Source organism: Lolium perenne, chromosome 6 (assembly GCF_019359855.2).
Source record: "Lolium perenne isolate Kyuss_39 chromosome 6, Kyuss_2.0, whole genome shotgun sequence".
NCBI lineage: Eukaryota > Viridiplantae > Streptophyta > Magnoliopsida > Poales > Poaceae > Lolium > Lolium perenne.
Window position 1 is genome coordinate 157,658,275 of NC_067249.2, and position 22,674 is coordinate 157,680,948.

The 22,674-nt window shown below is 42.8% G+C and overlaps 1 long non-coding RNA gene across 1 annotated transcript; it reads left to right on the top strand.

Moving 5' to 3' along the window:
* Positions 1 to 254: 254 nt before the first annotated feature.
* On the top strand, positions 255 to 1,566 carry LOC127307103 (uncharacterized). Its single transcript, XR_007855155.2, has 3 exons — positions 255 to 523; positions 1,289 to 1,441; positions 1,529 to 1,566. It is a non-coding gene; the product is annotated as an uncharacterized lncRNA (long non-coding RNA).
* Positions 1,567 to 22,674: the final 21,108 nt, after the last annotated feature.

Genomic DNA, 22,674 nt, shown 5'->3' on the forward strand with positions numbered 1-22,674 from the left:
GATTGTGTCAAGTTGTACAAGCACCTTTCTTTGTGAGAGCACCTTTTAGATCCATCGGACATATTTTCTTGTACGTAGAATTGAGATGGTATTCCAATTCATGGCCCCATCCGATCTGGAGGATTAATGAACTAATGTTGTTGGTGCTTGGTGCTATAACCTTCTTTATTTTTTCCTTCTGATTTGCTTCTACCAATGCGTGATGACCTTTCATTGTTCATGGTGCAAGAGGTTACATTCTTGACCCTTCAGATCCAGGCACCAAAAGATTGTGAATGGGATCCTTTTCTATTTTCCATTTTGTGTCATGCATGTGAAAATGATCAAGTATATGGTGCTGAACCTGAATTCTATTGTTGTTTCCTCTTATTGTTTTGATTTTTTATATTTGCACTCAGGTCGCGGATTTTTGGTTGTGGTGGCAAATCAATTCAACGGTCAAGTATGTGATGATGCTACAGCTGAATGTTTTGCAATAGGGTCATGGACTCTTGTAAAGCAAGCAAGTAGAAAAATTAATTGGGTAAGCTTCTTGTGTTTCTACCAGGTCGAATGAATATATGCTCGAATACCAAAACTATTCAAAATTGAACTAGAAGCATTTGTCTTCTCGCCTAGAACCGTTGATGTATTGGCACGCGCTCCTGTCATTGATTTTTCTCCTTCAGAGAAAGGACGTTGTTATTTGGCTTTGCTCCTGCCGTTGCTCCTGTCTTATGGTTATTGAGCACTGTTTGTGAATTAGAGAAGGCACCGAAACATTTTCTGGAGGGCTCTTTTTGGTTAAGACCTCAGCACCGTTTAGCCTACATAAACATCATCAGAGAAACATCATCAAGCCACGCGACACTTGAGGGAATTTTTTTGTTCAATGTTCTTCAATGTATAAGGGGAATTTCAGTTCTATTTTTTCCTTGCAATTTACCGGACTCCCTGAATTTACCTCGGGCTGTCCGACGGCAGAGTGCTGCCTCTTGTTGCCCTCTCTCTGTTCTAGTTTTTCATGTTTTTGCCAGCATTTTTAGCTTCAGCATGTTTCCTCAACTACAGAGAAGAGAATTTTCCATTCGATATTTTCCTTCCTTACAATTTGCTCCTATGTATGAGGTATTGCATTGATTTTTCATGGGTGATTTTGATAAGATCTGTAAAACCACAATTTATTTATGTTGTCAGCCCTGCAATTTTTCTGTTTACCGTAAGACACGGATCATTCAGAAGATGGCTGAAACAGGACATTGTATTTCTTGAATTAGATTTTGATAAGATTTGGTTGGACTGATGGCAGCGTGGGAAGTGCTCCAGACATACGGTGACTTGGTCGGACCGACGATAGCGCGGGAAGCGGATTGGGAAGGCACCCTATAACACGTCGTTAGGCTCCGTTTGTTGCTTTGATCAGGCACCTTTGTCAAATATCATACCATATCTGCTCTTGTTGGTAATATATTTTGTACCTGCAATCTGACCTTATTATCATGCATGTTCATTTGATTATTTTACTTATGAGCTTAGAATTAAATTTCAGGTGGTAGTCTTTTGGCTGAACAGAAGGGCCCCCCCCCCCCCCCCCCCATGAAAATAAACGTGATGCTCGCTTGCAAGGACCTGCTTGTAGTCATGGACTAATGACTGTTGTAGTGATGACATTGGCTGGAAAAGGAGTAAAGCTTGTCGTCAAAACAGGAAACTCCACTCTCCGTCAAATCAAAAACTTCACTTGGCACCGTTGAACACAATGGCAGGCTCCCTCCACTTTTTGTTCAGGCACCTTTGTCAAGTAAGGCAGGCACCTTATTGTTCTGCTACTGCTGTTTTTCCCTTATTATTCTGTCGCTGCGGTTTTCGCCAAAGTTATAGTATTGGATGAGTATTTATTTGCCATATGGTTTATGCAGCGCAAATATAAATATTGCATTAAGTTGGATATGTTGTACATGCAGTTAGTTAATGCGAAATCTAAGTTTGTGACATTCAAACATACTGACAGAATGGAAGTTTTGTATCAGTTTACTCTTCACTTTAAAGAGAGCACCCATTAAATATGCGCCGAGCACTGTTCATGCCAATGAACAGGCTCCTTTTGTTTGGGTGGTTGGCTCTTTTTATAAATTGTATACTAATACCTAAGTACTTTAGTTCCCGGATTTTGATTTGGAGAAAAAAAAGTTGATTATACAAGCACCGTTCACGCCATTGAACGCTCTCCTTTTGTTTGGGTGGTTGGCTATTTTATAAATTGTATGCAAATACCTAAGTCCTTTTGTTCCCAGACTTTGATATTAGATGGTTATTGCATTTTCCACTGTTGAATATCAAAAATATTGAAAATTAAACTATAACTTTCTTCCTTCTTATCCAAACTATTGTTCTGTTGGCACACACACCATTCATGAACACATGTTATCCAGTATCATAGCATCGAACCATACGTATAACTTTTGGTAAACCAATCATGAATATACTATAATTTTATCTATGATATGTATAGCTCTTTTTGGTTTGGGTGATTGGAACCTGTCAGTACTTACACACGCACCTTTCATGTACATGTGTGGCTCTTTGCGATAAACTCATTTAAGCTACATCAATTTAATAGAATCAAAATGATTCAATATTGAGAAGATTATGGGTGAGAGTAAGAATAACATAGATAGAATGTTTGAATGAAGATCGATTCTGTATTTAGACAATGAGAAAAATGTATTGCCAAAAAAGATATTTATATGGGGGAAATGCCCGTGTATTCATATGGCACCGTTGATTTGTGTGGGTGGAACCTTTTGGTAGTTCCACACGCACCTTCTATGTCCATGTGTGGCTCTGGTGTAATGCTCTTGTGTACTACTTCAGAGTTCTAGTTGTATGATTTAACTCACACCATGGTATCTGCAACAGTTGGTTTATCAGACCATGTTATTTTGCATCCTTGCAATTTTCTGCCATATATGAGGTGTTCCATCGATTGTTCAGTGGTGATTTTGATATGTGAAGTAGCACAGTTTGTGATTTTGAATAGGCATAGAAAGATTTCGTACGGGTTCTAAAACTCAATGTCTGGTAATGTTTGAATTTCATTTTCTTGTCTGAACATATTTTAAAACTCAATGTCTGGTAATGTTCTGAATTTCATTCACTTGTCTGTGCCTGATGAGTAATGTTTTTTAGGATTCTAACAAGAAATCGAAGAATGGAAGATGTATGCAAGGACAAATGTTGAGCAGACAAAGAAGGAAAGTATTTGTGGTCATGACTTCCATGTTTATCGCCTAAGGTGAGCTAAATCCTGAATCCAGCGAATTTATTTTTGAAGCTAGCTTGATGGATTTATTCGATTTTGACCAAAGATTAATCCAGACCAATTACCAAACTCTTCTACCAGCAAAGCGTGATTTCAAATTTTCCAGTGCTGCACAGCTCTTTGGTAGACATGCATGTGATGGCCAGATGAAAGGGAAAAGACCAAAAATTGAGCTGGAACCTATCACTACAGCCTTAGCCTTACAAAGTGATGTCGAGTCAAGGACGACAAAGGCCTAGTAGACCCGTGATCCAGGGGCAGAGGCAAGAAAATTGGTTTGGGTGGCAGATATCTTCTTGTATTTTAGTAGACATGTGGTCTACCTATTTTTAATTTGCAAATACAATATGATTTATAGTTAATACCTGACGGTCTCCATATCCGGCTGTAGCTAACGCCCAAACTACGGACCGAAGAAAGAATCGCTCACGTAATCAGGCACACATAATAGTTTATAAACCGATCTAAATCAGGCAAATCAGGGCATGGGTTTCTTACTTGATCCTAGCCTCGATGGAGCCAGTGCCAGCGTCAATGGAGAAACTCGTCTCTCCCTCCACAACACGGTGACCAAGCATTATTCCAACGATTGGAGGGAAATCATGGTATCAAATATGTGTTGCGGATGGTATGGTAGTTAAACTGCAGTAATCTCGGAACTATTCGATCTCTACGCAGGTGAACAGACCATGGTAACAGGCATGCCGTGGATGTGAACCTGTCAAGAACAAAGAAAAGAAAATAAGAAAGGCAAAACTTTCAGTATGGTAGTTAAACTGCAGTAATCCACGACGTTGATTGCTTCGGCCAAAGTGTTCGATCTATCCTCACTAACGCAAGGAGACCCAGAACTCTCCATGGATTTGTCAACCAAGGTATGAGTAAAAAAGGAAGGTCAATATAATGCCAATGCAGTAAAGAGTACCATCTCCAAAAATAGGAATAATCAATGTATAGATCTTGCACGGTGGAAGAAAACGAGGCACTAAATGAGAAGTTCCCGTTACGGTTATGAGAGAGAAGAAGAGGTCCGACACGGGGATGGAACCTAACATAAATTAGCTCGAACCCATCACGTGATTCGAAAAAGGTGGTCACATGTCTCGAAAGAGGTGGTCACATGTCTCGAAAGATGTGAAAAGTTGAATCCTATAGGCTAGAGTAGGCCAGGCTAGGTTGCCAAAATGATACATGTGTAAGAGGAAAGGTGCCGGTCCCCCTTGCTATTTTGGATTATGGGTGTGTAGAAATCAAACAAAGTGGATCCTTTTAGGTAAAAAAGTGCGGATCTCAATGCGAACGAGTGGTTCCGATTACACCCTCCACTACTTACAAACATAGCAAATCCACACTCTATATATATATATATATATATATATATATATATATATATATATACACGATAAATACTTCCTACCCCTGGGTGTAACTACACCCATGTCTAATATACTACCATATTGAAGTATCTACGATACTTTATCTATTTGAGTATGTTCATACAACATATTTAAGATACTCCAAATCAAGCTTGGTGAAAAAATGCATTTGAACACGTAGTTTGCACTATATCTCCGAAATACATGCATATGTACACGTAAAAAATGAGTGTACGTAAAAAATGCACATACTACCTATAAAGTATTATATATACTACCAAATTAGTCCTATATACTTCATACTACATGAACATACTCACCGGTATGATAGATACTACCTAGATTGTGTAAAACACACGTGGGTGTAACTACACCCGGGTGTAGTATGAATATGAGCTGGACTATTATAAAACCCCCTTTTCTAACCGAACCAACCCGAGAATACCCACACAGTCCTAGGCTCGTGAGGTACCTGCTCGTGAACTTCCCCACGCCCCCACCTTCTTCCCTATCGGTAGGACCTCGCCGCCCGTCCCCAAATCCCGCCTTGCCTTCTTCCCTGGCGGCGGCGCCCGATCCCGCCCCACCTTCTTCCCTAGCAGCGGCGCCCAAGCCCGCCCCACCTTCTTCCCTGGCGGCGGCGCCGAATCCCACCACACCTTCTTCAATCCCGGCGGCGCCCCACCTCCTCCAATCCCGGCGGCGCCCACCTCCTCCAATCCCGGTGGCGCCCACCTCCTCCCACCCAGGCGGCGCCCCACCTCCTCCCAACCAGGCGGCTACCCACCTCCTCCAACCCCGGCGGCGACCCACCTCCTCCTTCCCCGGCGGCGCCCCACCACCTCCCACCCCGGCGGCGCCCAACACCTCCACCTGCGTCATGGACGGTCGGCGGCGCTCTGCAGCTCGACCTCCATCCTGGACGATGGCGCATCGCCCCAACACATCAACTCTTTCTCTCCTTAAAGCTCTCAGGTATATGACCAAGTTATCATGATCTTGCAGTCTGGTTATAGATACATAGATTCACTGGCCAGGTGCTATGACTGGAGCTCTGCTCCCCGAAAGGATTAAAGCCATCTGTACTTAGACCAAATCTTAAGTTCCTTGCATCATCTGAAAATGACTTGAACTCTCTGTCGATTTTTCTCCACTGCGACCCGTCAGCGGGGTGTCTCAGCATCACATCTTTCTTACGGTCCTCTTTGTGCCATCGCAACAACTTGGCATGCTCTTTGTTCTGGAACAAACGTTTCAACCGTGGTATTATAGGAGAATACCACATCACCTTCGCGGGAACCCTCTTCCCGGGGGTGGACTCGCCCTCAACATCGCCAGGGTCATCTCGCCTGATCTTATGCCTCAATGCACTACATACCGGGCATGCATTCAAATTCTCGTACTCCCCGCGGTAGAGGATGCAGTCATTGATGCATGCATGTATCTTCTGCACCTCTAATCCTAGAGGGCAGACAACCTTCTTTGCTTCGTACGTACTAGAGGGCAATACGTTCTCCCTTGGAAGCATCTTCTTTATTATTTTCAGCAACTTTTCAAATCCCTTGTCAGAAGTACCATTCTCTGCCTTCCACTGCAGCAATTCCAGCGTGGTACCCAGCTTTTTCTGACCATTTTCACAATTTGGGTACAACAGTTTGTTGTGATCCTCTAACATTTTCTTCAACTTCAACCTCTCCTTTTCATTTCCGCAGTTCATCTTCGCATCAAGAATGGCCCAACCCAAATCGTCATCCGGGTCATCAAAAATCGGCTCATCGAAAATGGGCTCTTCTTCAGCTTCGTCTTCTCCCATTCTACTATCACCGTCTTCAGTGAATAAGGGATAGTTGTCACTATCCTCTTCTTCTTCGTTGTCTTCCAATATAACCCCTCTTTCTCCGTGCTTGGTCCAACAATTATAGCTGGGCATGAAACCGTTCTCCAGCAGGTGGACGTGAAGGGTCTTTGAGGTAGAGTAATCCTTCATATTCTTACAGAAACTACATGGACAATACATGAAACCATTCGACCGCCTGTTTGCCTCAGCCACGTTGAGAAAATAATGCATGCCATTAATGAACTCGGGATGGCACCGATCACCGTACATCCATTGTCGACTCATCTGCATTTTATATGTATATCAAAAATCATAAGTACACAACATCGTGGATATATGAGTGACCAACTTAATTAATATTCAAGTTCATCACATAAAACTAATTTTTTTATAAAAAAGAAGAGGGGCTGATACATCTCCGACGTATCGATAATTTCTTATGTTCCATGCCACATTATTGATGATATCTACATGTTTTATGCATACTTTATGTCATTATTATGCGTTTTCCGGAACTAACCTATTGACGAGATGCCGAAGGGCCAATTGCTGTTTTCTGCTGTTTTTGGTTTCAGAAATCCTAGTAAGGAAATATTCTCGGAATCGGACGAAATCAACGCCCAGCATCTTAGGATTGCATGAAGCTTCCAGAACACCCGAGAGCCGCCAGAGAGGGGCCACAGGGGGCCCACACATGGTGGCGGCGTGGCCCAGGGGGGCGCCGCCCTAGTGTCTCGTGGCCCCAGACCCCTTCTGACGCCGCCTCTTCGCCTATAAGAAGCCCCTCGACCTAAATCTACGATACAGAAAAGCCACGGTACGAGAAACCTTCCAGAGCCGCCGCCATCGCGAAGCCAAGATCTGGGGGACATGAGTCTCTGTTCCGGCACGCCGTCGGGATGGGGAAGTGCCCCCGGAAGGCTTCTCCATCGACACCGCTGCCATCTCCACCGCCATCTTCATCACCGCTGCTGTCTCCCATGAGGAGGGAGTAGTTCTCCATCGAGGCTAAGGGCTGTACCGGTAGCTATGTGGTTAATCTCTCTCCTATGTACTTCAATACAATAATCTCATGAGCTGCCTTACATGATTGAGATTCATATGATGATGCTTGTAATCTAGATGTCATTATGCTAGTCAAGTGAATTTTACTTATGTGATCTCCGGAGACTCCTTGTCCCACGTGTGTAAAGGTGACAGTGTGTGCACCGTGTGGGTCTCTTAGGCTATATTTCACAGAATACTTATTCACTGTTATGAATGGCATAGTGAAGTGCTTATTTATATCCCTTTATGATTGCAATGTGTTTTGTATCACAATTTATCTGTGTGCTACTCTAGTGATGTTATTAAAGTAGTCTATTCCTCCTGCACGGTGTAAAGGTGACAGTGTGTGCATCGTGTAGTACTTGGCGTAGGTTATGATTGTGATCTCTTGTAGATTATGAAGTTAACTATTGCTATGATAGTATTGATGTGATCTATTCCTCCTTTCGTAGCGTGAAGGTGACAGTGTGCATGTTATGTTAGTACTTGGTTTGGTTATGTTGATCTGTCATGCACTCTAAGGTTATTTAAATATGAACATCGAATATTGTGGAGCTTGTTAACTCCGGCATTGAGGGTTCGTGTAATCCTACACAGTTAGTGGTGTTCATCATCCAACAAGAGAGTGTAGAGTCTAGCATCTATCTATTTATTCTGTTATGTGATCAATGTTGAGAGTGTCCACTAGTGAAAGTATGATCCCTAGGCCTTGTTCCTAAATACTACCATCGCTGCTTGTTTACTGTTCTACTGCATCTGTACTATCTGCAATATTACCACCATCAACTACACACCAGTCCTGGACAGCAAAGCACTTTTCTGGTGCCGTTGCTACTGCTCATACTCATTCATACCACCTGTATTTCACTATCTCTTCGCCGAACTAGTGCACCTATTAGGTGTGTTGGGGACACAAGAGACTTCTTGCTTTGTGGTTGCAGGGTTGCTTGAGAGGGATATCTTTGACCTCTTCCTCCCTGAGTTCGATAAACCTTGGGTGATCCACTTAAGGGAAACTTGCTGCTGTTCTACAAACCTCTGCTCTTGGAGGCCCAACACTGTCTACAAGAATAGAAGCACCCGTAGTCATCAAGCACTTTTCTGGCGCCGTTGTCTGGGAGGAAAGGTAAAAGGTACTCACACTCCGGATCTCGGCTACTAAGCTATTTTCCGCCGTTGTAAGTACTCGAAGCTATTTCCTTTAGATCCTTCAATTGCATCTTTTTGTTTCTTGTTTACACTAGTTAGGCATAATGGAAAGAAAACAAAAATATGAGAGATCTTTATGAACTTTATCTTGAATTAGGACATGATGTGTTTGAAGAGAGAATTAAAAAACCCATGGAACTTTATATGCATGCTAATGGGAATGTTATTAATATGAATGCTTTGAACACTATTGTTGCTAATGCTATGAAAAATTCTAAGCTTGGGGAAGCTGGTTTTGATGAGCATGATCTTTTTAGTTCCCCAAGCATTGAGGAGAAAATTTACTTTGATGATACTTTGCCTCCTATTTATGATGATTATAATGATAGTAATCTTTTGGTGCCGCCTGTTATGGAGGATGAATTTGATTATGATTACAATATGCCTCCTATATTTGATGATGAGAATAATAATGATAGCTACTTCGTTGAATTTGCTCCCACTACAACTAATAAAATTGAATACGCTTATGTGGAGAGTAATAATTTTATGCATGAGACTCATGATAAGAATGTTTCATTTGATAGTTATATTGTTGAGTTTGCTCATGATACTACTGAAAGTTATTATGAGAGAGGAAAATATGGTTGTAGAAATTTTCATGTTACTAAAACACCTCTCTATGTGCTGAATTTTTTGAAGCTACACTTGTTCTATCTTCCTATGCTTGTTACTTTGCTCTTCATGAACTTGTTTATTTACAAGATTCCTTTTCATAGGAAGCATGTTAGGCTTAAATTTGTTTTGAACTTGCCTCTTGATGCTCTCTTTTGCTTCAAATACTATTTCTTGCGAGTGCATCATTAAAACTGCTGAGCCCATCTTAATGGCTATAAAGAAAGCACTTCTTGGGAGATAACCCATGTGTTTATTTTACTACATCAATTTTTGTTTTATATTTGTGTCTTGGAAGTTGTTACTACTGTAGAAACATCTCCTTATCTTATTTTATTGCATTTGTTGTGCCAAGTAAAGTCTTTGATAGCAAGATTGATACTAGATTTGGATTACTGCGCAGAAACAGATTTCTTGCTGTCACGAATTTGGGCAGAATTCTCTGTAGGTTACTCAGAAAAATCTGCCAATTTTTGTGTGTGATCCTCAGATATGTGCGCAACTTTCATTCAATTTGAGCATTTTCATTTGAGCAAGTCTGGTGCCTCATAGAAATTCGTCTTTACGGACTGTTCTGTTTTGACAGATTCTGCCTTTTATTTCGCATTTCTTCTTTTGCTGTGTAGGATGGATTTCTTTGTTCCATTACCTTCCAGTAGCTTTGAGCAATGTCCAGAAGTGTTAATAATGATTGTGTCACCTCTGAACATGTGAATTTTTGATTATGCACTAACCCTCTAATGAGTTTGTTTCGAGTTTGGTGTGGAGGAAGTTTTCAAGGGTCAAGAGAGGAGGATGATACAATATGATCAAGAAGATTGAAAAGTCTAAGCTTAGGGATGCCCCGGTGGTTCATCCCTGCATATTTCAAGAGGACTCAAGCATCTAAGCTTGGGGATGCCCAAGGCATCCCCTTCTTCATCGACAAATTATCAGGTTCCTTCTCTTGAAACTATATTTTTATTCGGTCACATCTTATGTACTTTACTTGGAGCGTCTGTGCGCTTTTGTTTTTGTTTTTGTTTTTGTTTGAATAAATGCTTGTGTGGGAGAGAGACACGCTCCGCTGGTTCATATGAACACATGTGTTCTTAGCTTTTAATTTTCATGGCGAAGGTTGAATCTTCTTCGTTAAATTGTTATATGGTTGGAATCGGGAAATGCTACATGTAATAATTCTAAAATGTCTTGGATAATGTGATACTTGGCAATTGTTGTGCTCATGTTTAAGCTCTTGCATCATATACTTTGCACCTATTAGTGAAGAAATATATAGAGCTTGCTAAAATTTGGTTTGCATGATTGGTCTCTCTAAGGTCTAGATATTTTCTGGTAAAGGTGTTTGAACAACAAAGAACACAATGTATAGTCTTATAATGCTTGCAATATGTTCTTATGTAAGTTTTGCTGTACTAGTTCATACTTGTGTTTGCTTCAAACAACCTTGCTAGCCTAAGCCTTGTACTGAGAGGAAATACTTCTCGTGCATCCAAATCCTTGAGCCAAACACTATGCCATTTGTGTCCACCATACCTACCTACTACATGGTATTTCTCTGCCATTCCAAAGTATATTGCTTGAGTGCTACCTTTAAACAATTCAAAATTTATCACCTCTGATTTGTGTCAATGTTTTATAGCTCATGAGGAAGTATGTGGTGTTTATCTTTCAATCTTGTTGGGCAACTTTCACCAATGGACTAGTGGCTTCATCCGCTTATCCAATAATTTTGCAAAAAGAGCTGGCAATGGGATTCCCAGTCCCAAATTAATCAAACTAAATAGACACTCCTCCATGGTATGTGATTGTTGGACGGCACCCGAAGGATTCGGTTAGCCATGGCTTGAGAAAGCAAAGGTGGGGAGGAGTGTCATCATAATAAAACTAAAATAAAAAGGCACTCCTCCATGGTATGAGATTGTTGGCAGGCACCCGAGGATTCGGTTAGCCATGTTTTGTGAAAGAAAGGTTGGAAGGAGTGCCACACAAAAATAAAAACAATTCATGGGAGCCGCTCTTTGAAGGTTTGTCTGGCAAGGGGGTTAGAGTGCCCACTACCATTCGTTGACAACAACAAACACCTCTCAAAATTCTACTTTTATGCTCTCTTTATGTTTTCAAAATCAAAGCTCTAGCACAAATATAGCAATCAATGCTTCCCTCTGCGAAGGGCCATTCTTCTACTTTTATGTTGAGTCAGTTTACCAATTTCTCTCTATCTTGGAAGCAAACACTTGTGTTAACTGTGCATTAATTCTTACATACTTGCTTATTGCACTTGTTATATTGCTTTGCATTGACAACTATCCATGAGATATACATGTTACAAGTTGAAAGCAACCGCTGAAACTTAATCTTCCTTTGTGTTGCTTCAACGCCCTTACTTTGAATTATTGCTTTATGAGTTAACTCTTATGCAAGACTTATTGATGCTTGTCTTCAAAGTACTATTCATGAAAAGTCTTTGCTATATGATTCATTTGTTTACTCATGTCATTACCATTGTTTTGATTGCTGCATTCATTACATATGCTTACAATAGTATGATCAAGGTTATGATGGCATGTCACTCCAGAAATTATCTTTGTTATCGTTTACCTGCTCGGGACGAGCAGAAACTAAGCTTGGGGATGCTGATACGTCTCCGACGTATAGATAATTTCTTATGTTCCATGCCACATTATTGATGATATCTACATGTTTTATGCATACTTTATGTCATTATTATGCGTTTTCCGGAACTAACCTATTGACGAGATGCCGAAGGGCCAGTTGCTGTTTTCTGCTGTTTTTGGTTTTTGAAATCCTAGTAAGGAAATATTCTCGGAATCGGACGAAATCAACGCCCAGCATCTTAGGATTGCATGAAGCTTCCAGAACACCCGAGAGCCGCCAGAGAGGGGCCACAGGGGGCCCACACATGGTGGCGGAGCGGCCCAGGGGGGGCGCCGCCCTAGTGTCTGGTGGCCCCAGACCCCTTCTGACGCCGCCTCTTCGCCTATAAGAAGCCCCTCGACCTAAATCTACGATACGGAAAAGCCACGGTACGAGAAACCTTCCAGAGCCGCCGCCATCGCGAAGCCAAGATCTGGGGGACAGGAGTCTCTGTTCCGGCACGCTGCCGGGACGGGGAAGTGCCCCCTGAAGGCTTCTCGATCGACACCGCTGCCATCTCCACCGCCATCTTCATCACCGCTGCTGTCTCCAATGAGGAGGGAGTAGTTCTCCATCGAGGCTAAGGGCTGTACCGGTAGCTATGTGGTTAATCTCTCTCCTATGTACTTCAATACAATAATCTCATGAGCTGCCTTACATGATTGAGATTCATATGATGATGCTTGTAATCTAGATGTCATTATGCTAGTCAAGTGAATTTTACTTATGTGATCTCCGGAGACTCCTTGTCCCACGTGTGTAAAGGTGACAGTGTGTGCATCGTGTGGGTCTCTTAGGCTATATTTCACAGAATACTTATTCACTGTTATGAATGGCATAGTGAAGTGCTTATCTATATCCCTTTATGATTGCAATGTGTTTTGTATCACAATTTATCTGTGTGCTACTCTAGTGATGTTATTAAAGTAGTCTATTCCTCCTGCACGGTGTAAAGGTGACAGTGTGTGCATCGTGTAGTACTTGGCGTAGGTTATGATTGTGATATCTTGTAGATTATGAAGTTAACTATTGCTATGATAGTATTGATGTGATCTATTCCTCCTTTCGTAGCGTGAAGGTGACAGTGTGCATGCTATGTTAGTACTTGGTTTGGTTATGTTGATCTTTCATGCACTCTAAGGTTATTTAAATATGAACATCGAATATTGTGGAGCTTGTTAATTCCGGCATTGAGGGTTCGTGTAATCCTACACAGTTAGCGGTGTTCATCATCCAACAAGAGAGTGTAGAGTCCAGCATCTATCTATTTATTCTGTTATGTGATCAATGTTGAGAGTGTCCACTAGTGAAAGTATGATCCCTAGGCCTTGTTCCTAAATACTGCTATCGCTGCTTGTTTACTGTTCTACTGCATCTGTACTGTCTGCAATATTACCACCATCAACTACACACCAGTCATGGACAGCAAAGCACTTTTTTGGTGCCGTTGCTACTGCTCATACTCATTCATACCACCTGTATTTCACTATCTCTTCGCCGAACTAGTGCACCTATTAGGTGTGTTGGGGACACAAGAGACTTCTTGCTTTGTGGCTGCAGGGTTGCTTGAGAGGGATATCTTTGACCTCTTCCTCCCTGAGTTCGATAAACCTTGGGTGATCCACTTAAGGGAAACTTGCTGCTGTTCTACAAACCTCTGCCCTTGGAGGCCCAACACTGTCTACAAGAATAGAAGCACCCGTAGACATCAGGGGCTCATCGAGGTGGTACCGTGCCGGCTAGGGGACGACGCTTGCGATCGACGGCGGTGAGGACGGGGATGATACTAATTAAAACCTACAAAACATGCCATAATTTCAGCTCAAATTGCATATAAAAAAATAAAATTCCTAAGTTAGCCATTTCATCGAACACCTATGCTAGCACTAGAAAAATAGTACAAGCTAAAACTACCAAAGAAATGAGCTAAATTAGGAACGCCGGAAGGAAGGATGATATTGCTAACCCTTGGATAGATGTATGCCGTTAATCTTGTTAAAATGGTGGAGAAAAATAAAGATTATTGGAGTGTGAGAGGTGCAAAATATTTGGAAATGTGAGAGAGGATGAGAATTGGAGAATGAGATGCAGGGGGCTCGGACGGGGTGGCGCGCACTGATATAGGGGGACCCTTTAGTACCGGTTCCTTAGATGAACCGGTACTAAAGGTGTAGCCCTGGCCCCACCTCCGCCTGGAAACTGGGCAGAAACCCTTTCATACCGGTTCGTAACATGAACCGGTATAAAAGGGCCATAACGAACCGGTATAGATGTCCCACCCCTGGAACCGGTACTAATGCCCCTTTTAGTACCGGTTCGTAAGGCAACCGGTACTAAAGGCTTAGATGGATGCCCATTTTTCTACTAGTGCTTGTGCAGGTTCACATACTCTTGCCAACAAACCAACAGCTAGTTTGTGTCAATACTTGGATTAGATTTTATAGAATGTAAACAGAAATGATAGTATGATTTGAAAAGTTTGACAATTTTTTTGGGTATTCACCTGCATACCATGAATACAATAGGCCCGCCCATGTTAGCTAGGCACCACGTGTTAATTTTGTGGTATGTTAGAAAAAGAAAACAATAAGCACTGGTTCCATCTTCACGCCTTTACTACACAGCCTTCAAGTACGGATTATCATCTATACCTAATAATAAAGGGAGAACCGTTTCCTTGGTTTGGTCCGTTATTATATTTCGTTCGTCCGTCGTCCGTGGTTCGTCCGATCCAACGAGAGCGTTTTTGGTATCGTGCGTGCCAGGCCTGGTCTTACTCTTACCCATATGGTTTGGACTCCTAGCTTCCCTTGGAAAAGAGTCCAGATCGTATGTGAACATATCGGTTGCCAAACGCTCTTATATACACACGCACGATCAAGTAGCCGATCAAATCTATCGAGGTTTCTGGGAATTTCTTCATCGCGAGGATCCAACCGAGATAAAGTTGATGCCGGCATACTGGTAGCCAACTAGATCTGGCCCAATTTCGCCGGCCGTCGTGAACAACGTGATCAGCTCCGTCTTCTCCTTCCTTGGAGGCACTCTACTGCTGGCCAGCGGCCACCGCTTTGCGGACGGGGTGCAGGGTACACTGCTATGGAATTCTTTGAACAGCGCCCCCGCAAGGAGGTCATCACCATCCCGCCATTGTGTGCCGAGATGGTAGAGCTGCCGCCAACAACATCAATCGCAGGTAACTATCGGCACACATCCTCAGCAAATAAAGGCTGAACCTGCCGACTCGGTTGCAATCAACAACGGGGGACGTGACGGATCGAGCAGCAAGGTCGCGCAGATGGATACGTGCACGCTTGTAAGTGGCCGTCGGGCCAAGGCGAAACACCATGCATACTCGGACAACGGCCACGCGCTGGCCAAGGTCGAGGTGCTGCTCTCCGTGCAGCTTTCTAGCGGTAAACCGTGCGGGGATCGAGCAGGTGTGGGCCGACTCAGACTTGCTCGCAGGCGGGTGTAGATAGCAGCACGGCTTGACCGATAAACGAATAGCGATAACATGGCTGGCCGTCCGGCGTCAGGATTCTGTCAAGGCAACCTGGCAGCGTGTCCGGTATCAGGACTCTGAAACAAGGAGGCGGCGGGACGGAAACTGCAGACTCCGGCTAGAACTTATGTGCCTCAATAGAAACTTAGAAATATGTACAGGGATACAACAACACAGAGAGGATCCTCGGGGCCCAGCCTTCCCCTTCCTTCCATGTGCTGCAGGCGGGGCTTGTGACCAGGATGAGCGCCAGTGGTGCGGGGCATCGGGGATGGATGTCAACGTCGCCTCCCAAAAGTCTGTGATCGTTGCGATGAGCATCAGGAACTAACTGCGTCTGAACCTCACCCGGCAGCGACATTGGTGATCATGGCAATGGCACTGAGAAGTGACTATTACATGCGTCTGAATCTCACCGGCAGCGACGTCCTCTAGCACTCGGCCGCGTGAGCTGTACGGCACTGCTGTCCTGAACTCCAAGATTATGTCAACTGCATGCTTCTGTGAACTACAATACTCATCTTCAGAATTGATGTACGTAGTAGTACTTCTGAACGGCCACTAGCTCACTTCCGAATTGTTCATTCCGCTCCAACGAACTGCCGAAGCCTGCCTTCCTCTTTTCGGAGTTTACAAGCTAGCGTCATGGATCGTTAGATACAATCGTCTTTCATGGCCCAGACTGAGAAGTACTACCGTCGAAAAATTAGATGACGTACATCCGTTTAATTGTTCAGAGCGAGAGGTAGCAGATGAGATAGAAATTGCATATTTTAACTGGTTATCTGTTTGAAGGGATGCGTAAAAACCAGCAAGCTCAGTTTAACGGATCTGCGCACGTTTTAACAGCCTCATATGGAAATAGTGGTCTCTAAAAAACAGTTATTCATTTGAACTACACTCCGTGTGATCGTATCCTCACAGCAGATAAACTCTGTTTTTGCCCCTTTTGCATGAGCAATCTGGAGAATTGAAAATATCTATTCACTGAGTGTCCTTGCGATAAAACAAGTGTGGGAGCAGACTGCCATCGCTTTAGAGATCAAATCCATTAAGCGGTCCAATTGAACAAGACAGAATCAACATCATGACTGACTGTTTTGCAAACGGATCGTGGGGCGAGCACAAATCTACTTGTGCGGTCTCTAGACTCTGTACCCGCGTTTGTTCAAAAATTCAAGGGCTTTCCATTCAGGATGAGGCTGACGGTTGGGGTTTTCTAATTTTGGAACCAGGATATATGCGTTGGACATTTTTTACTATGTCATTTAAAAGAATATGTTTTCTGAACAGCCCCAATTCAGTCTACAAGATAAGATACAGAGTTTTCTTTCATATTAATATCTCCCGGCAGTTCTCTAAGTTGTCCAACGAATGTCAAAATTTATAATTACACATGTATAAGACAAAAAAAAGATCGGCATAATAATTGCATATTCCATGCCATGTAGGTTTAAGTTTGAGCATTTTGTTAGGGAACAAAATTTTAGGAGAAAAAGAAAGGAAGATGATTTTACGTTTTTTTCGTTTGTGGTTTTTCCCCGTTGCAACGCACGGGTATTTTTCCTAGTAAAAACTTAAGACGGATAGTCAAAATGCCTCAGGACACATCTGCAACTAAGGATATATACATCATAGCGTCTCTGATGTGTCCGAAATCCTTCGGTGTGCAAATTTTAGATGACAACACCAATGTCTGATCTGGAACCACGAATTTTTGACGGATATGTAACACATAAATATGTACTTGGGATAAATATATAAGAAAAGCAAAAGAATCTTACACTGTGCACGCCACAAGAGTTTTCTTCTGATAGGACCATAATTAACCTTCACTATCATCGATATCAAAAAGATACACGCTTACTTGACCCTCTAATGCATCCAACAAAACCGAGAAATAAGCGATATGCACACAATATGTTCTGGAAGCACGTCCATCAGAAAAAACAAACAAACAAAAAAAAAGAAACTAAGGGCGATTCGAAAAATCGAGAACTGAGACCAGTAAACCGCTCCACATCAAAACCCCTTGACCATTTCGAGAAAAAACCAAGACCCCTTGAGATAGGTCGCACATCATTGCACAAAAAATATATATGTCGGTTTCTGGTTGAAAAGTATATGGCTGGACAAGCTGTGGACTTCTGGGATTCGAAGCTGGACACGCTGCAACATCCTTGTCCAGCTCAAACAGCGACAGCGCTAGCGGCGGTTGGCGACGAGCGGTGAAAAGTAACGGTTATTGGAATATTGGAAAGGTCGACGGACTACAGACCTTCACTACTGCCGCGGTCAAGCTAAGATAAGGCATGAGAATTTTCAGATGAGGTGCAAATGTGTGGATGTGAGGCTGCTGTAAATGTGTTTGTCTTGTATCTTCTGAGCGGAGTTACGATTTCCCATCCTCAATTATTTCTTTTGGCTTATTCTTTTTGTCAGAACTGTGGGTGAAATTTAACAATTTGCTGAAGTTACTCCGTTACGCTTCAGAGAACTGACCGATAGACTCGTAAATGTAGAAGGATAGAGGGGATATGCGGAATATGATGGATGTATTATTGAGCTTTATAGGCGAGTATATATAGGCGTAAAGGGATCATCTTGGAGTGCAATACAAGACACAAGATCTATCTCTATCCTAGACTATCTAAACCGTACGTATACTCTAACACTCCCCCGCAGTCGTAGCGGGAGCGTCGTGAACAACATGAACGACGTGTACGGTCAGACTGGAGATAAACCGAAGTGGACCCCAGAAGGCTGACACTCCCCCGCAGTCGTAGTGGGACCGTCGTGGACGGAGTGGCGTCACGGATGCTTGGACTGGAGAGGAGGCTGGTGAGGCGCAAGCGAGGTGGTAGCCCTTTATGCCGATGTCGAGGTAGCCGAGAGCGTGGGTGCTGCAACCTTGGTCGAGGGAGCCACGCGAAGGTGGTGCCGTGGTCGATGTCGTAGTCGGGTGCCGGTGTCGAGGTAGCCGCACATGAAGCCGCAAGCGTGTAGTGCGCGAGGAGAGTGACGAAGACGCGTCGAGGCAGTCGTGGAGAGGGTGTCGATGCCGAAGTCGATGCAGTCGGAGCCATCGAGGACGAAGTGCAACCATAGTTTTACCAGAACCAGGCATACGTCGGGGACGAAGGCAGACTCTGGTTTTGCCAGAACCAAGTACGCATAGAAGAACTCAGCGGTGACGCGGTCGAGGCAGTCGTAGAGGCGATGCCGATGAAGACGAGGCGCCGGTCCGAGCTTGCTAGGCCCTGGGACGCGTCGGGGACGAAGGCACGTACCGGTGTTGCCAGTACCGGGCGTGCGGGGTAGGGAACATTACAAAGTGCGCGCCCGATACGTCCAATTTGCATCACTATTTTATATCATAATTTGCTGTTATTCATTGATATATTTCATATTGGGACACAATACTTATGTTATTTCATCTATTTTGCATGTTTCATCATTATTGGAGGATCAAGCACCGGAGCCAGGATTCTGCTGGAAAAAGCACCGTCAGAACGCAATATTTCGGAAGATCAACTGTGGAAGGAAATTATACCAAAAATCCTATTTTTCAAGATGACGAAGGAAGCCAGAAGGAGGAGCCAGCTGGACCCAGGGTGGGCCCACACCATAGGGCGGCGCGGCCCATGGCCTGGCCGCGCCACCATGTGGTGTGGGGGGGCCACAGCCCCTTTCGCCTCCTTTTCTTCGCGAAACCCTTCGTCCCGAAAACCTAAGCCACAGAGGGTACCTCGCGAAGAGTTACTGCCGCCTCTGCGGGGCGAAGAACACCAGAGAGAAAAGAGCTCTCCGGCGGGCAGGAATCCGCCGGGGAAATTCCCTCCGGGAGGGGGAAATCGACGCCATCGTCACCGTCATCGAGCTGGACATCATCTCCATCACCATCATCATCATCTCCACCATCATCACCGCCGTCTCCACCGCTGGACACCGTCACCGCCGTAGCAATTTGGGTTTGATCTTGATTGTTTGATAGGGGAAACTCTCCCGGTATCGATCTCTACTTGTTGTTGATGCTATTGAGTGAAACCATTGAACCAAGTTTATGTTCAGATTGTTATTCATCATCATATCACCTCTGATCATGTTCCATATGATGTCTCGTGAGTAGTTCGTTTAGTTCTTGAGGACATGGGTGAAGTCTAAATGTTAGTAGTGAATTATGGTTGAGTAATATTCAATGGTATGATATTTAAGTTGTGGTGTTATTCTTCTAGTGGTGTCATGTGAACGTCGACTACATGACACTTCACCATTTATGGGCCTAGGGGAATGCATCTTGTACTCGTTTGCCAATTGCGGGGTTGCCGGAGTGACAGAAACCTAAACCCCCGTTGGTATATCGATGCAGGAGGGATCGCAGGATCTCAGAGTTTAAGGCTGTGGTTAGATTTATCTTAATTACTTTCTTGTAGTTGCGGATGCTTGCAAGGGGTATAATCACAAGTATGTATTAGTCCTAGGAAGGGCGGTACATTAGCATAGGTTCACCCACACAACACTTATCATAACAATGAAGATTATTTAGCCGTATGTAGCGAAAGCACTAGACTAAAATCCCGTGTGTCCTCGAGAACGCTTGGTCATTATAAGTAAACAAACCGGCTTGTCCTTTGTGCTAAAAAGGATTGGGCCACTCGCTGCAATTGTTACTCTCGCACTTTACTTACTCGTACTTTATTCAACTGGTACATCAAAACCCCCTGAATACTTGTCTGTGAGCATTTACAGTGAATCCTTCATCGAAACTGCTTGTCAACACCTTCTGCTCCTCGTTGGGATCGACATTCTTACTTATCGAAAATACTACGATACACCCCCTATACTTGTGGGTCATCAAGACTATTTTCCGGGCGCCGTTGCCGGGGAGTGAAGCGCTATTGGTAAGTGGAATTGGTAAGGAAAACCTTTCTTGTTTGTGCTGATTTTATTTTTGCCTGCTGCTATAAGTTATTATGGAGAGATCTTCTCTTCAATTTTTATTTGGGAAATCTACTACTACTGCAACGGTAGTGGATGAGGCGCCAGGTGAGGAAGTGATACCATATAAAATACCTATGAAAATTATTGAACGTGTTATGGATAACCGCTATGAAGGGGATGGAACTGTCCACCCTGGAGATCATTTATTGTTCTTACATGAATTATGCGGTTTATTCAAGTGTGCAGGTATTGCTATGGATGAAGTGAGGAAGAAACTATTCTCTTTATCGCTGTCTGGTAAGGCGGCGCATTGGTATAAATTACTGGATAATGGGGATTCTCTTGAGTGGAATGATATTGTGCCCCGGTTTTATTCTAAGTTCTATCCTCCAAGCGAAATTCACAAGGATCGGAATCGCATATATAATTTTTGGCCTCATGATGGAGAGAGTATTGCCCAAGCTTGGGGGAGATTGAAGTCTTTAATGCTCAAATGCCCCATTCATGAGCTTCCTGGTAATGTTATTATTGATAATTTCTATGCAAGACTTTCTTTTCAAGACAAGACCTTGCTGGATACTTCTTGTTCTGGATCATTTACACGCAACAAAGAAGAGTTTAAAAGGGACCTTCTTGATCGGATCCAAGAAAATACTGAAGGTTGGGAGAACGACAAGGATAGAGAATCAGGTATAATTTATGATTATAAATGCATTGAAGCTTTTATGGATACCGATAAATTTCGTAATATGAGTGCTACATATGGTCTTGATTCTCAAGTTGCTGCAAATCTTTATAAAGCTTTTGCCTCTCATTATGAATTGCCTAAGAAGAATTTTGATAAGTATCATGAACCGTATAAAGATAAAATTGATTCATCTATTAATAAATGCGTTGTAGTTGAAACCGCTGATCATGTTATTCCTGAGGCTTATATTGAAAAAACTCCTTTTCTGCTAAAATGAAGGAGTACTACGGTTATAAATAGTGCGGTTCATAAAAGTGAAAAGAAACACAGTAGAACACGAAGAACAAATAAAAGTTGAACCTGCTATTGCAATAGTTAAAGATCTTGTGACTGAAAATGTGGAGGATGGTCATATTATTTTCTGTGAAGATGCTTCTAATATTGTTTCACATCCTAATAAACCTAAACAAGCTAGTGTTCCTATGCTATCTGTTAGAATTGGTGATCATTGCTATTATGGATTATGTGATATTGGTGCAAGTGTTAGTGCTATTCCTTATGAGCTTTACACGGAGATTATGCACGAAATTGATTCTTGTGAACTTGAAGATATTGATGTGGTTATTCAGCTGGCTAATAGAGAAACTATTTCTCCAATTGGTATTGTTCGAGATGTGGAAGTTTTATGCGGTAAGATTAAATATCCTGCTGACTTTTTGGTACTTGGTTCTCGCTAGTGATTATTGTCCTATTATTTTTGGTAGACCTTTTCTAAATACTTGTGGAGCTATTATAGATTGCAAGAAAGAGAAAATTTTGACTAAATTTGCTGGTGAATCTTACGAGTTTAACTTCTCTAAATTTACCAAAACTCCTTATAAAGCTGATTTGCCTAGTGATGATTTTAAAATGGAGCAATGTGCATCTATTGTTCTTGTTCCTAACAATCCTTTGCAGCAACATTTGGAGGATAGCGAGAGTGAAGTTTTTAGGAAAGAAAGAGATGAGCTTGAGGAAATTTTCCTTCGCCAACCTATTCTTAAGCATGATTTACCGGTGGAAGATTTGGGTACAACACCGCCACCAAAGGAAGATCCTGTTTTTGAATTAAAGCCTTTGCCTGATAATCTTAAATATGCTCATATTGATGATAAGAAAATATATCCTGTTATTATTAGTTCTAAGCTTTCAGAGATTGAGGAAGAAAGGTTATTGGAAATATTGAAGAAGCACCGAGGAGCTATTGGCTATACTCTTGATGATTTGAAAGGGATTTCTCCTTCTATTTGCCAACATGCTATTAATATGGAAGATGATGCAAAGCCTGTTGTTGAACATCAGCGTCGTCTAATTCCGAAGATGAAGGAAGTGGTAAGGAATGAGGTATTAAGACTTCTTGAAGCTGGTATTATATATCCTATTGCTGATAGTAGATGGGTTAGTCCTGTGCATTGCGTTTCCAAGAAAGGAGGAATGACTGTTGTGCCTAATGATAATGAT